The following is a 7,030-nucleotide window of genomic DNA, read 5'->3' on the forward strand; positions in this document are numbered from 1 at the left end:
CCGTATATCTGTGGTCAATTCTGCTGTTAATCATAGAACTTTTCACTGCCCAATGTTCGACACTGTCGAAAGCCTTTTCGAAATCTATGAACGCTATATATAGAGGAATGTGGTATTCATTTGCTCGTTCTATTTTTATAAGAATAATTATTTTATAATTATTCTTATAAAAGTTATAATAATTTTCATACTTAGTAAATGGTCACTTGTGCTAAAACCTGCTTGTTCTTTCGACTGGTATCCGTCGAATTTTGTCGTCAATCTATTAGTTAAAATTTTTGTTAGGAGTTTATACATTACATTGAGGAGTGTTATAGTACGGTAGTTTTTTATCTGCTTTATCCCCTTTCTTGTGTAGGATAATGGTTACGGATTCCTTCCAGTTGTTTGGGATTCTTTTTTCTTTTAATGCCTTGTTAAAAAGGGAATGTAGAGTATTAATTACCACTTTTCCACCATATTTCAGCATCTCTGCAGTTATTTCATAGGTCTAAATTTTGGTATTTTAAATATCATTTTACCGTTTTCTAAAATAAAATTAGAAGACTTTTCTAACGACGAAAAACAAACTTGTACTAAATATAAGCAAAAGCATAGCTCGTATATGGAACTTGCTTTGCTAAAAGACAGTTCAAATCGAGAAAATCATATCTACAATAGGGATGGGGAAAACCTACCGGTTTTAACCGAAAACCGGTTTTTTACTTCGCAATAACCGGTTTTATCGGTAGTTTTTTTGTCCCGGTTATAACCGGTTTCTTATTTTTAAAGTAAAAACCGGTTATTAGGTTTTTACGGTAATTAGGATTAGGTTAGGTATTATTTTGGATCTAAATCATAATTACTATTCTCAAGTAATTATTCCGAACAAAACCATAATTCAAATTTTATTTTATTTTATAAATAAAATAAAAGGGGCGTTTTGTCAAAAACCGCCATCCCTAATCTACAATAATACTCATAACATTTTATGCCCAAACACAAATGCTGAACAAGATGAAAACACAATTGTATTATTATATTAATTACAAAATAAACAATGAATTTTACTGCAGAGTATGTGTAAAAAAATTTGCATTCAACTCCTTTCATACATATATGAAAATAAAAATATACATTTTTATCAAAATATTGATTCAATCCTTCATTGTTAGTAAGTTGTTATTAATTCTGTTTCTCTTTCTGCTATGTCTTACCTATAGTAATATAGGCAATCATTACATATGTAGTGATTGTGCAAATTGACTCCCAAATAAATTTGTAACGGCGAATGCGTGTATAGAACCAGCAGTCCCACTGGACTGCCACACCCGTTTTTTTTTAAGTTTTTCGTTGCAAAAAGGGAGGAACTCCAAGGTTTTCTTTTTGATATTAATATCCAATCAAATTTCCAAAAATATTTTTGAATATATTCTATATGACGTAGTAGAGTTTATCTCTACATATCAATAAAACATATAAATTAATAGAATTCGTAATAAAATAGTTTTTTGCTTCTCCTGAAAACAAAGATGATAAAATGGAGTTGTATTCTTTTTGCACCCGTGTCTTCAATTGCGATGTTCATCTGATAATACCTGTTTTCCAGCATAAAGCTTCGCAAAATATCTTTAGAAACCGATTTACTGACGATCATTTAGCTTCACTACTACAAATTAGCTCATCTCAATTTCTACCAGAATATTAACAACTTTTAGAAGCTCAGTCATAATTTCATGTGTAACACACGCTTTTATACTCTTCTAATGTATAATCAATTTTTGTACCTTTTTAAGTTATAAAAAATTTGGTTTTTTCAATAATTGTTATTTTTATCTGGCCCTCCCTTTAAGAAGTTTGCACATGCCTGGTTTTCTACGATGCATTCAACGATTCACTACATTGTATATTGTCAGTAAAAGTCACTCAGTAAAACAGTAATATTGTCATCCATTATAAAATGACCAAATTGTAACATTTATATATAACATTATACTGATATTGTCTTGAATAAAACGTGTGGCACAAAAACAATAACACGATTACAAATGCATGGCAAATTGAGTTGGATTGGATCCAAAACGTTCTTTCTAGAACCGAATAAGAAACGTTACGAGGCACAAACCGAATTTATGGTGTACAAAAAACTTTTATCACAATACAACAACGTTTTTATACAGAATTGGATCGATTTATGGTAATTTCTTTAACTCTCTGATTAGTTTTAGATGTCGGAGTGTCGTGGGAAGTTTCAGATTTTTTGTGCGATGACCAAGCGAAATAACTATATATACATCGGCCAAAAAAGCCGATATAAAACAGATTATGCTATTGTGGAGACTGGATTATGTATTCATTCCAGATAAGTTAGTAATTTCTTAGATATTAACCAAATATGTTTATTATCAATTTTAGAGGTCAATGTCACCTTTCATACAAGAATCTAAGATGGGAATAATAATCGCAATATCAAAACAAAGAAACTCGATAAATACACGTAAATAATGTGTAATCAGTAAAAATAAAAATAAAAAAAAATTGTACGGTAGGCGGCACAATAGACTAAAGTATTTTCCACCTAAGAAGACCGCTTTGCAATTAAATGCTGGTAACCTTATTACCAGCGGACCAGATAAACGGAGATATATTTTACACTACCTTTATGAATAACCTTTTACTGCTCTGTTCTCAATCAGCACTGCTCAACAAGTTATCGTTTATTGGTATTAACATTTAATAATAACAGTGAATTTATTACATGTTAATTTGTATTTTTAATTTCTTCTGACGTATCGTATAATGTAGGTTTACCCAGTAATCAAAGTTATGCCTTTACAAGAACATATTATTTGAAAAATAAGGAGTACCATATGTAATAATAATTATCATCTCCTTTATACACACTTTAAAAATTTGTTTAGTAATGTATTTCTTAAATCCACACAATTCATACATTCATGCTATTTAAAAATATCTTTCTGTTATCGACAAAGTAGATCAAATTCAAACTTCGGTCATCATATTACACTTCTGTTTATCGTTAAAAATAAATTGGTGATCGTGGGTTGTATTGGTGTTATTTAATAATTTAGCAAAATACATATTTAGCAAAAATCTTATTTAAAACATGCGAACGGTTTTTGCAATCACAATCAATGCAGTGTTTATGCTTGTTTAGCATTGGCTGTTAAATAATTTGTGTTCGATTGTTTCATCTGTTGTACAACCCTCGTCCTTTTTAGGACGTAATAGTTTTAAGGATGTAGTAGTTGTATATAAGTACCTTTTTTTTATAGTAGTGAAGTGAAGCGGTACTTTAAAGTAAAATGAGTAATTTGGAAGAAAATAAAATACAGTCGAAACGTAGAGTGTTATTTCCAGAAGAACGGCGTTTAGTTTTGAAGGTGGAAAGTTATTTCAATTTAAATAAAAATAATGTGGGTCCATTGACATCTGTTATCGCAGTTTAGAAACGCACATGCGATGCTTGCGGTATCTCAGAGAGGACATTGCGAAGAATTAATAACGTGAGTGAGGATGAAATAAATAAAGTAAGCAAGAGAAATCGTCGACATCCAAAAACTTTAGATTTGTACCAGTCAATTAAACTTGCAATTAAAAATATACATAACATGTATAAAGCCAAAGAACATGTAACAATTAAGATGAACAATAAAGCGTCTGATAGTCCGAAGCAAGTTATATTTATAGATGAAACTTGGATTTTCGCTAAAGGAAATATGTCAAAATCATCCTGGCAAGATGGCACCACGAAATGTTATTCTTCTAGTAGTTCCGGTAATGGTAAACGCTACATTTTACTTCATGCTGAAATGATGAGGGTTTTATTCCTGACGCTAGTTTAATTTTTTCGTCCACAGATAATGCAGGTGATTACCATGTGCAAATATGGGTGCAAATATTTTTGAAGAATGGTTTGAAGAAAATTTTTTAAAAAAATTGGAGCGACCATCCATAATAGTGTTGGATAATGCATTCTACCACTCAAGAGAACAAGAGAGATTTCCTTCAAGCAGCTGGACAAAAGAAGAAATAAAGTTATGGTTGAGAGAAAAGAAAATTTATCACAGTGACATATTTTTAAAAGTCGATTTACTTCAAAGGTATGGAGGGCACAAAATTTAAAAGAAATTTGTTACTGGCCAAATGGCTCTTAAATATGGCCATGAAATTCTTCGACTTCCGCCCTACCATAGCCACTATAATGCAATTGAGTTAGTTTGGGGTATAGCCAAAAATTTTTATGATAAACATGCATCCAAAACAACAGACAACAAACAACTTAGTTTATGGAAAGTATCGCTAGAACAAATAAAGTCAGAACAATGGCAAAATGGTATTAGACATACGGAAGACATAATCGTTCAGTCTTTTCAAAACGAGCGAGTTATAGATGAGGTCCGGACTCTAATTATTCGGATAGACAATTTAGAAATTAAGATAGTGACGACTCTGATAGTGAAATATCAGACAGTGAATAGAACAAATCGTTTGCTAAAAAGAAGTAAAAAAAAGTGTTTCGGGAATTCAATTTGGACTTTGTGGTGTGTTTTAATTAAACGATAAAGTACCTTCGGTCTAATTACTGGACTGCATACTCTCAATAGCTTTGGTATTAATTACTGGACTACACGTACCGACGAACTATTCTACCCCTACCACAAAACTGAGCTCAAAATGAGCAGAATGAACCTTAGCGGTTTCTTATGGGATTTTACATGGTTAATGAGGCAGAAACGGCTTAGCCCCTTTACTTCTAACATAAAGCCTTAAATTCTTTTGCTTAATAAATCTTATCTTACAATTAAAGTAACTTATATTTTTAGCAATTTTGCGAAAATATTTCGACATTTTGTATAACGAACTTCCCTTCGTTACATAAATGGACTTTTTCAACTGTCTGCTGTAAATATAATAATAGTCGAACTGATAATTGTAAAAATCCGACATTGTATTTATATGAAATTATTTTAAAATGAGAAGTGTCATAAAAATTTAAATAGATGATTCAATATTGTTATTAATTGGATGACATTTATGACTTTTAAGTTTGACTGTTCGAAAATCGTTACGAATCGAATTCTACATAGTATCGATTTTTTATGTTTCTGTTTGTTTTACCACATTTTTTATTGACAGCAATTCTTTTAATTTTTTTAGTTTCTGCGTTTTTAGTTTTAATCGATATCAATAACCGCTATTTAGTGACGCTACCCGTGACGAATATTCGTAGCGCTCGCCTTACTATAGAGAAAAAAATAATACAACGCCAGGATGGAAGCTTCGCTTCAAAAATAAATTAAAATTACACGAAAAAAACTGTACAATAGGTCAGTGACAAAAGTTCTCCATAGAACTGGGTATGACTTAAACAGATTGCAAAAAGATATGGAGATAAGATTCATAAGAAGGCAAAGACCGGAAATGAAAGACTTGATAAACGTAAATCATATTACCAAAGATGAGTTTACAACATATCTCATACAACAAAATAAGATCAAATAAATTAACGCAAATAACAGAAAGCGAAGTGGAAGTGGAAGTTTTAGACGAAAGAATAGTATCGATCGAAATAACAACTGAAATCAAAGAGAGTCATTATATCCATACATCCAATAATATTCAACCTCATATTGGATTAGGTGACGGTGACTGTAACAAGTAAAAACGAAAAAGTGATACCAAATGGGAAATATAAATAACATAGTGTGCAAGTGACGCAGTCCTGATACGACTAGCAGAGAATGAAAACGACTTTCAGAGAATGCTTCAACCGAAAGGCTAGAGTCCAATATGAGCATATCGCCACAAAAATCAAAAAGGGGATCGCCTCCTACTTCTAGAGGTATTTTCTCCAGGTCTCCATTGTAATTAACGACAAATAATCAAACCAGTCTCGAAATTCGAGCATCTGGATGTAGAAATATCTAGGAAACTGTAAAGTCTATCTAGGAAACTGTAAACTGCAAAACTAGCAAATAAAATAGCTATTTTATGTAAGTATTAGGATGTGTAAGAGATGTAATGTGGAAAAATATGGATATGAGATAAGTTGATGATATAATAATGACAAATGCGATATAAACGAGAAATACAGAAATACATAGAATATAAGAAATGATAACCTTGGACATCATTTACTTACAAAACAGTGAGAGACGGAGTAACAAATTGTAGTATATTATAATAGAGAAAAGAAGAGGAAGTCATAACACATGTCAATGTCAATTGTACATAAATATTTCGACCGTTAGTTAAAAATATAAGTAATTTAAACCATGCCTAATCCTTTATATTCTTCCCTCACATCACACTAATTTGGCGACGAGGTAAATGGTAAAGTGATTGTGTATATTTTAAGGATTTCGTTTATGTACATATTTTTAGTGTAGACATTGCTAAAAATGCCAAAGAATGGAAGCGATATCCAGGCCGGGGAGCCATGTGGATTACGATCACAGCCCATAACAGTTGTACATGCAGGGAATATGTCTTCATTAGCAACGTTTAGAATTGGTGATGATTTTGAAATATTTGAAGAAAGGTTAGAACAATATTTATTGGCTAATTTAGTAGAAGAAGGAAGAAAAGTTGCTGTATTATTAACATTACTCAGTGAAGACATTTACAAAGTGTTGAAAAACCTATGTGCACCTAGCAAACCAAAAGAGAAATCATTTGATGATATTATGGCACTATTAAAAAGCCAATTTAAACCTCGCATTGCAATTTATAGAAGAAGAATAAAATTTGAAACATTGAGACAGGAAGACGAAACTATAAATGAATGGTATATTAAAGTCAAAAATATGGCAACTCAATGTGAATTTGGTGATAAGTTAATGTATAGAGTACAAGAGAAATTCGTAGTTGGAATAAAACCAGGCCCAATATTAGACCGTTTATGTGAAGAAGATCCTCATAGGACTTTAAAAGATCTTTTAGAAATAGAACTGGCAAAAGAAGCAGCTTTGAGGGAATCCAGAGGAGTGGACATAAATTATTCAGAAGCCAAAAGGGAAGGTGGTAA

The sequence above is a fragment of the Diabrotica undecimpunctata genome, chromosome 3 (assembly GCF_040954645.1).
Source record: "Diabrotica undecimpunctata isolate CICGRU chromosome 3, icDiaUnde3, whole genome shotgun sequence".
In the NCBI taxonomy this organism is placed as follows: Eukaryota; Metazoa; Arthropoda; class Insecta; order Coleoptera; family Chrysomelidae; genus Diabrotica; species Diabrotica undecimpunctata.